At 39.8% G+C, this 10013-nt stretch overlaps 1 long non-coding RNA gene across 1 annotated transcript in view; it reads left to right on the top strand.

Moving 5' to 3' along the window:
• Nucleotides 1-1021: 1021 nt before the first annotated feature.
• LOC105882131 (uncharacterized) overlaps nt 1022-10013 on the top strand; it is a 45076-nt gene continuing 36084 nt past the window's right edge. Inside the window, exons 1-2 of the long non-coding RNA XR_012920177.1 lie at nt 1022-1775; nt 2608-2711. This is a non-coding gene — a long non-coding RNA (uncharacterized LOC105882131). The remainder of the gene's footprint in view (nt 1776-2607; nt 2712-10013) is intronic.

Below are 10013 nucleotides of genomic sequence, written 5' to 3'. Positions count from 1 at the left end.
CACAGTGGCATATCTTCGTGGTTATGATAAACTGGCCTCAAACACATAGGAATAAATAAGAGTTTTGATCTTCGCTAGAAGATAAACGATGACAAGTTGAACCAAGTGATAAATCTCATGAGTCTTTTTTTCTTTAAGCAAGAGAGGACTAGTAACTGAAGTTTAAAATATTGAGAAATGAATCACCCTTCTCTTTCCAACATGACAATATGACAAGGTTAAAGCAACATTTTATATAGTGAAGATCCACCTTAAATTTCAAACCTATCTGCATGGTTCCAACATCAAGACTAGTTCACAGAGAAGGAGACTGGAGATTGTTCAGGAATTCTATTTTAGGCTAGCTTAATCTCAACTGTATTCTCTATGAAGTCAAGTTGATTATTTGCCTATTATGAGCTCAACTCTTTTCCATCCCTAATCCCCATTTGCCAAGTAAAACTTTCTTCTGGTTGGTAGCTAACTGATGACCAGTTTCATTTTAATCTTTTCCAGGGCTGTGTGTATTCTGATTTAGCATGAAAAGCACAGCCCCATTACCTTTTTCTCCCTACTGATGGGGCTTTTGAGGTCCCACTACTGAATGCTATTGGTGAAACTTTGTCTTTTCTGATACAGTGACAGACCCTAAGAACATGGCCTGACTTTTTAGTCAGTAGCTGAACAATATGATCTCATGTTTCTCTCTTACTGTATTCCCCCACTGGACTTTAAGAAACAACTCAGTTGCATTTTAATCTAAAAATATGGCTGACTTGCTTGACCTTTCTATTCTTCAAAGTCTCTTGGCAAAAATTGGGGTATCGGCTACCTCCTTGAACATTTCGTAGCAAAAGTAGAACATGTTCTTTTTCACCGCTTTCCAACTACCAACTGCTTATCTCAGCAGGAAGCTATGTTGTAGTTGGAAAAGCTAGCCTTCCAATAGACCTAATACTTATTTAACAAAAAAAGCAACCTCTGGGGCTAACCTACAAGCACAGTGAGGCTCAAACATTGTCTGTGCATCCAGCATGTCTTAAGTATGTCAAAAACTTGTGATTAGAAACCCCAATAGTGGGACTTACAATCACTTGGGCTCCTGAGTGCTTTTGGGTCTCAGAGCTTATACTTGAGACATCTTCGAAATATGAAAAGGAAATAGGAATGTACCAAATGTAGTACAATCTAATGTATAAGCCAAGATCTGTGTCAGAGTCAAGTTGCTTTGGTTAAATTACAATTTTTGAATGCATTTATGTGAAAGTAGCCTTTTATTTTAAAGCTACTAAGCAGAGACTTATAAAAGGTGTACAAAAAAAGAAAGAAGGTGTAAATAAAAGCAAATAAGAATTTTTTAAAAAGATAAACCATAAACTTCTTATGTTTTAGTCCCTTATAGGGTAAAGTATAAAAATGTTGGGGAAGATTTAGATTTTTTTATTGTATTCTAGGTTCCCAGATCTTCTTCCCCAAAGTTCAACTTATTTCTTAAAGCTTCTCTCTTTATTCTCAGAATTATCCTAGAAAATTCATATATCAATTCACTGTAACCCATAACTCACCTAACTTTACTTAATGCCCTAATCCACCAAAGAGAGCTATACCACTTATCTGTCTTTACAAGCTACTGTCTTAGTCTATTCAGGCTGCTGGAAATAAATACCATAAACTTATAAGCAACACCTGTTTTATTTCTCATAGTTCTGAAGGCTGGGAAGTCCAAGCAAGGCACCTGAACATTCTATGTCGGGCGAGGACCTGCTGCAGCTTCTCACCATAACCTCACATGGAAGGTGAGAGAGGGTTTCTGGAGTCTCTTTTATAAGAGCACTAATCCCATTCATTAGGGCTCCACCCACATGACCTGTTCACCTCTGCAAACCCCCACCTCCTAATACCATCATCTTGGGGGCTGGAATTTTAATGTATGAATTTGAGGGGGTACACATGCCTTCATACCCATCCCTCTGCTCTTTGTTCAATCCTCATTTCACATCCTAGTCTTAAATCTCTCCTATCTTTCTATTCTTACTCACTGAAGTAAACATGCTTCTATGCACCTGTTGGTATGGGCTCGCCATTACCAACCAGAAGAGCTCTCTGAAAATTCTTTAACCAATGAAAGTAAAAAAAAAACCAAACAGAAAAAAGGTGAGAAAAATGCTGATTTAATTAACATTTTTGAGCACCACTATATTATGTGTCAAGCACTAAGCTAAGTGGTTTTGCACAAATTTTCTCACTTCACATGAACTATAAGCCACAGTTTATACAGAATCCATTGATCTAATTCTCCACTATAAGGAACCAAGCCAAGAATATGAAAGCACTTTTATATGTTTCAGAACACTCAGAATAAATGCCAATCTGTAAATTTAATCATTCTGAACATATTGATTGAGTGTCGATTACGTATCAGCCACTCATTCCAAGGACATAGATGTGGCATGGCACTACTGTCTTAGATTTTAGAGTATAGAGAGTGATGAAGATAAAATATAGACAATGTACTGAAATTGTTATGCCTAATTCATTGTAGAGCTTCTTAAATGATGACATAGAATCTAGGTATCTTATTTTAGACAAAATACAAACAAACTCAGTTATGCATTATCCCTTCTACAGCAGGTTGGGCTCTCCAATGAGGAAGATACACTACTAGTACTAAGAAGCCTCAGTTGACTCTCTAGCAATGGAGGAGGACACAGCAGACAGAACTCCAATAGCAGGTGAGTTTGAAGTCATCTAGTATATTGACTAAAGATGTTTGCAAACCCCAGTAAATCATAAGCCCTGAGGCCGCCACTGATTTTGATCTCATTAATTTAATTATTTTTATCTATGATCCAGATATGTATGCTAACCAAGGTATTAAAGAAAATAATGCACTTTTTTTTAGAAGGTAACGCACAATTAAAATAATCACCTGAAGAAATTTCCTGTGTTGAATACCTCATTCTATGATAATATTAAATAAACAACACAGTATTCTGTTAGGACCATTAAAAGGCAACTACATGTGTAAAGCAATGAAAAAGTTATTTACTTCTATCTTCATTTTAATGCATAGGTCTTTGTGCAGGTCTTTATATTCAGTTGATATCAAAGACATCCATGGAAATTTCTACTTATTTGCTAGTAAAGGTTGAAAACCTAAGGAAAAATTACAAGATAAATCCAAAGGGCATACACTGAGAATCTAGGAAAATATTTAATGGCTGGAGGCACTCCTTCTGGTGGAGTTGAGATTTCCTAAGGCTCATTCTCCAGAGGTCAAGAAGCAGCTCTCAAACTTTTATCTGCTTCCACCCACAGAATAGATGGTACTTAAAAAAATTTGGATGTAAGTTTAAGCAAAGTTTGCCATAAATGCATCAGAGTCAATACAGATGTGCATATACTACTTACTCTTTCTGCATTTTCTCTTCCTTTCTTCCTTGTTCAAAGCATATCTATTAATAAAATGACAAAACAAGTTGGAAGGAATTATGAAATTATAACCCACAAATACCACCATAATTTGTACCTGTTGCTGCTATCATGAAATTTAGTGAAAAATAGGCTAGGCTTGTCTTTCACAAATGCTTTTGCTAAGACTCCACTGTGCTGTACAGAGTTGAATACTGTTAATTTTGTCCACTTGTCTCTCATTTTTCTGGAAATAGCAACTCAATTTTTCTTTGGGAAATCATCTTACTCCCTGCCTATGCAGTTGGATGGGCCTGAAATCCCGCCACCTGCCAGTTCCTTCCCTCCCACGGAGTGACTAGACTAACGAATCAGCATATTTTATTCCTCCCTGGAGGCAGGGACAGACACATGACCTTATTGATATGGAGAGACTCATTCCCAGGGTTTTGCTGGGGATATAGGGAAGGAGAGGTTTCCTTTCTGTTGGTGCTGCTAAGTTATAAGGTAAGCTGTTTTGCCACTTCATGGAGAAAGCCAACATGAAAATGAAATCAATATAAAGAAAAACAAGGCAAAAGATGGAGAGAGTCAGATTCTTGATAAGATTATTTTTAGCACCTTGATCAAACTATATCTGAAGATGTTACTCTCCTTAGGATCTTCCATATGTTAATTAATAAATTCCTTTTTGTTTATTTAAGCCAACTTGTATAGAAACTTCATCATTTAAAATCTAGAAAAATCTGGAATTTCATAAAATATAACCCAGTGAGAGAGCTATTATAGGAATAAACCATTTTTCTGCCTTAATTGAAGGAAAAAAATGCATGAACGTTGGTTCCTTAGTGGCAATTAGGTATTACTCATTTTGTGCCATTCACCTCTTGGCACTATGAGATGTCTGTGAAGGAGAGCATAAATTGAGGCAATAATTTTTCCTTTTCACATGTTTTAATTAAAGGAAGAAATTTACTACACTTAAGAATGTCTTATGATCAAGTGTCATAAGAAACAATTGGTCCCTGCCATTCATGAGAAATCCCAGCACAAAATACAATAGAACACTAAACCTCATAGGTCTTCTTGAAATATATGCTATGATGTCCCAAAGAAAAGAGTTCATGAATTAGATTGGATGTAGCCAACCCAAGTGAATATCAATAAACAAGAAATGAGATGCCTTATGTTACCTTCAAAAGCTGGTACAAATGTTATGTCATAGAGAAGCTGTTGTTTAATTAACAGCTATCGTGTGCCAGGTACTACAATAAATCTTTGCGTGCAGCGTATCACTAGCTGCAAGATTGTAGTTCCAGTGGTATTAGGGAGGTAAATATTTACACTTCTCAAAAGGGAGGATTGTGTTCAGTTTTTCTGCCAAGTAACTTGTCCTTCAGGGTCAACAAGGACATTGTAACTGGATCCACTTAAAATCTGCTTGTAGGGGAAAGGTCAACCTTTCCTCTTATTCCTAAGAAAGAACCTATCTGAAAGAATCACTCCTTTCCTACGTTTTTCTCAAGTCCTGTTTGGCCATCTTGCCCACATGCCTGCAAGTCCAAATTTTCCTTCCTCAGCAGGAAATAGTCTCTCTGGCATGTTAACAAGTCAGCCCTGCCTCAGATTAGGCTCGCCTCTGAATTCTAATCAGAAGTTATTTTTGACCCCTCAGCAGTCATTCTCAGGCATTCTTTTGTCTCAGTCTTTAACTTTCAACTCACCAAAATCAGTGTGTGTGTGTGTGTGTGTGTGTGTGTGTGTGTGTGTGTGTGTGTGTGCGTGCCTCTGTGTGTGTGTGAAAAACAAGTGGCTACTTTTAAACATATGAGTGGTTCTTTGCCATATCTCACAGTGGAGTCCTGTGAGCGTCTGCAAGGAAAGGAATTTCCCAGCACTGCAGGTTAATTGCAATGAAGGAGACACGGCATAGCTGGATGACGTGTTTGATGAATCAACACAAGGATATGTGTTTACTAGGTCTATGCCAGAGAGAGCATGGCCTCCAATGTATCTTATTAGTCTCTGTTGTGTGTAATAAAATAGGCTTTGTGTGGTGGTGAAGAACATATATTCTATAGTCAGTCATATCTGGTTTTAAATTCAGGCTGAGCCACTCACTAGTTGTATGACCTCAGGCGACTTTCTGTTGGTTGGTTTCCTTGTTTGTAAAATAGGAAGAGAATAATAATAAGGAAGCTGAAAGGTTTCCATGTGATAATGTTAGCAAAGTGCTTAGCACCCAGTGAGCACTCAATAGTTCATAGTTGACCAGCACAGTGGCTCATGCCTGTAATCCTAACACTCTGGGAGGCCAAGGAGTTCGAGGTCAGCCTGAGCAAGAGCAAGTCCCCATCTCTACAAAGAACAGAGAAAATTACCCAGGCGTGGTGGCACACACTTATAGTCCCAGCTACTCAGGAGGCTGAGGCAGGAGGATTGCTTAAGTTTGGGGTTACTGTGAGCTAGGCTGACGCTAGGGCACTCTAGCCCAGGTGACAGAGCAAGATTCTGTCTCAAAAAGAAATAAAAAAGTTCACTGATAAACTCTGACCCTACCTGAAAGTGGCCGGGGCTCTGCACTTTCTCAAGTAGTCAATGTCTATTTGTCCCCTGATACAATTCTTTGGTGGCAGTTGAAGTTTAACACGAACACTTTGGCACTGTTTGTATTGAACAAAGTACTAGGAATGTGCATTGTGACAGGCATCTAAATTCTAAGTTAGAATGAAATGATACACTCACTGGATTCTCCTTCTTTCTCTTGCATTTGGAGAGCAAGTCCAGCCTGTAGGTTTAGGATGGACTTGCTGAATCTTGCCACATCTCTACACCATTGATTTAAAGCTGAGTATCTCTAGTCTCTTGGATAATGAAACTTATGTCCATTTTGGGGACCAAATCTTCCATCCTTGGAATAGAATGACTCTGAGAGGTTTCATATGTCTCCTTTACACAGAACCCAAATTAATTGACTTGAGGTTATATGGAACTATTCCTGTGCCTAAGAAGAATTAGACTCAAAGCTTTTAGAAAGTAAATAAATGTTCCCTTTTTTTGTTCAATACTGATTATCTACTGGTAAACCCAATAGTATTATTGCCAAAAAAGAATACATGATATTTGAAATCTCCCTGCTAATTTTACTTTCTTTGTATGTGATCTACTTTTAATTGTCCAAGCCTACATTTCCGCTTACCTGTAATCCACAGCAGAAGGTCTTCCCAAGTCAATTTTCAGTTTGCTGAATACAACGTGTACTATGAAGTTTTTGTTGTTCTTTTATTCACCAGGTGAAATGTCATTTATTAATGGTTTTTAAAGCGGTTCAGATATTCCATGCTTTCTAATAGTTTACATATTTACTAATTATAACCTTTAAAACTCTATATTAGGAAAAATTTCAAACAGAAAATGTAGCAAGTATAGTATAACAACATGTATGTACGCAAAGTCCCTATCACCAGGTTCAACAATCATAAGTTAATGACTAAATTTGTCACATCTACATAGGTATTTACCATCCCTCCATTATCAGATTATGTTGAAATAAACCCTAGACAGCATGTCACTTTATGGATAAATATTTCAGCCTGTCTTTTTAAAAGATAAGTTCTTGTTTTATTTTTAATATGTCTATAATACCATGATCACATCTAAAAATAATATTTTCTTAGCATCATGATCAATCAGTCTGGGTTCCAATTTCATCAAATGGATCGTACTTGTTAACTTCAGAAAACTGCTGCTTCTTTTACCAGGTGTGATTTCCAGAACTAATTGTCAAAATCTGTGGTCACCTGTTGGATGGACACTCTGTGCCTACCAAGAAGCTTTGGCAACCAAGCTGATCCACTTTTATTCAGAACTCTGGGTATTCCCTGGGATTGTTGATTGCCAAGGCCCAGGGGAGCTGCCAGCCCTGAGAAAAAGGGGAGGGAGTAGCCCCTGAAAATCCATCTACACCCATGAAACAGTGAACCAGCGATAGTGGCTAAGGGTGGGAGTCCGAGAAGGCTTTCTCTTGTCTCGGCAGTAAGCCGGGTGACGCAGGGTGTGGGCAGGGGCCCTAAGTATAGACAGTGCTGCTTAGGCCGCCTCCACACCATCTCCCTACCCTTCAACATCAGGCAGCCTGCAGACAGAGGGCGGGGGAGGCTGCGATTGGTATCTGTCATTCCAGAATGTCCTTTTCAAGCAACACTTGGGGGAAAGACAAGGACGAGACTCCTTCAGCATGGAGGGGACACGTTATCTCATTAACACTCTCCTCACTAACCTCCCCCTCTAGCTGAGGCTGTCCCTTGAGAACAATGCTGATAGGTGCACACACCACATTGAGGTCCCTGCTCCAGCCCATCTGCTGCAAGGCAATGCTAGAATTAGGGAGCTGGGGGTGGCCCCAAGCCTGTGCTGTGTAACAGCCACCACCAGTAGGCCCTCTCTGAGAGATGGTGGAGCTTCCTAGCAGCCTTTGGTGGAAGTGCGGGGAGTTAGGGAAGAGGGACAGTCACCATCTCCACCATCAGTGTCACCTCTGAGTTGTGTGGAGGACAGGTATCCAGAACAGATCGTCACCTGGATTTGCATGGGCAGGGACAGGGTGGAGTGTTTGATAGTACTCGGAGGGTGGCATTTTCCTTGTTCCCACTATAATTAGCTTGGTGTGGCTACACCACATGGGGAGAAGAACATCTACCCACCCCTCAGCCTCATTGCTCAGGGCTCTCTACCTGGTCCTTTGCAAGGCGGCCACCCGCAGCAGCTTCTACCACCTCCTCAAAAGCACATAGCTCTGTGCTTTCCCCTTTGTTTGGAGCACTCTTCTTCTCTTTGTCTAATCCCCACTCCTTCCTCAGGTCTCTGTGCAAAGCCCCTGGCTATGGCAAACCTCACCTCACTCCAGTAGGTGAGAAGCTGCTTCCACATACTCCTGCAAGGCCCTCTGTTTCCCCTTTTATACCTCACTTAGGCTGTGCTTGTTGTTTGCATATCTTCCCTGTTTGACTATAGAGGCCTTGAGGGGCAGGGGCCACCCCTCCCTTGCTCACCACTGTAATCCCAGTGCCTGCTACAGGACCTTATTCTTAATACATAGTTACTGAATGAATGATTTGTATTTATAATATATAAAGGGAACAGATTTGAGCCCAAATTTTGATCTGGCTTAAAAAACATCAATAAGGGACCTAGAATATTAGGAATGGAACTATAACTGGATTACAAAAAGTTTTATTGTTGAGGAGAGAAGAGTAAGAGGCAGAAAAACAGGGGGCAGGGTGGGCCCAGACTGCTCATAACCTGCTAGTACATGCTAATTGCTCAGGTGCTCAGTCATGACCAGCGGCTCCGTCACAGAAGCTAGGACAAGGCCCTGTCACTGATTCTCTGGGGGCCATGTCAGGTTCCTCTGGGCCTTTGGGGGTGGAGCAGTCATCTGACATCTTAGAACCCAGGACCTGCAGATGCCCAATGACAGCCACCTCTTAGATGCTGTTACTACAGTGTAGACCCCGACGGTGTGAAGAGAACATTTTAAAGGTGGCTGGTCTAGTCTCTCATTGAAACCAGGGCTTTCACATGAACCATTTGTAATAAGTGATGCTGCAGCCCTTTCTGGAAGAACTGATTCACAATAGAGCTCATTCTGTCAAGTGATTCTCATTCAACAACAAAAAAAAGGTTTTTGGTGTTTTGTTCTGAAACCTGATTTTCTAAAACTTCCATTCATGGGCCCTACTCCTGAAGAAATACACAGGAACTTAATCCTCCTCTCAGGTAACAGACTTTGAAATGTACGTTAAAGAAAATACCAATTTAAAAAAGTCTCAATCCCACAAAAGACATCTAGCCAAATTTATTAATGATCTGGAAAAAAGTGTCACCCAACTGCTTAGTTGTTTTGCTGTACACTTGAACCTTGGATCATCTGCTCCATTAATTTATTACTTTGGGTTAATATGATCATGATGATGAATTACATTTTGCTCTAGGCTGAATTGTTCATTTCAAAGTGCTGTCAGTTGAATTTGTGTACTGATTTATTCACAGGTTACAAACAGCTAACTCAGTTGCTTTGTTTAGTTCCTAAATCACTTCCCTATTTTTAGATCATTACCATGTTTGAGAAGAATAGATAACCTTTGATTTCTCATGCATGTCATAGCCTCAGGTGCCAGAAGGTAGGGCTAGCGTAGCTCTAAGTCTCATTCATGAAATTAAATTATGTGACAGGTTGTACATGTGACATCTAATTCAATGGAATTTCTATTTTTTTCTGGGAATAGATCCCATATAGTAACTTAGCCCAAGTTAATTTAGCTCTGTTTGAGGCCTCGGCCCCTCTCAGTCGGTGGCTGTAGGACAACTTCCCCCCTTGCCCACTGGCCTGTGCTGTGTAACTTGAAGCCACCTGCAGTTGGTTGTGTTGGTGTGTGATATCCTAAGAAGTCATGCCATGTCCTTACAAGTGAAGCCATGATGCCTAGATCCATTTAACAGCATTCTAAGTCACTTTGCCAGGAAAAACGATTGACTCATGGAAACAGCTTATATTGAAAATGCAAGAAAGCACAGAATTTATCTAAGAAGATCTTGATACCTACATCACTTAGAAATGGATA

Source organism: Microcebus murinus, chromosome 7 (assembly GCF_040939455.1).
Source record: "Microcebus murinus isolate Inina chromosome 7, M.murinus_Inina_mat1.0, whole genome shotgun sequence".
NCBI classification, from domain to species: Eukaryota; Metazoa; Chordata; class Mammalia; order Primates; family Cheirogaleidae; genus Microcebus; species Microcebus murinus.
This window is presented reverse-complemented; position numbering and strand designations above follow the sequence as displayed.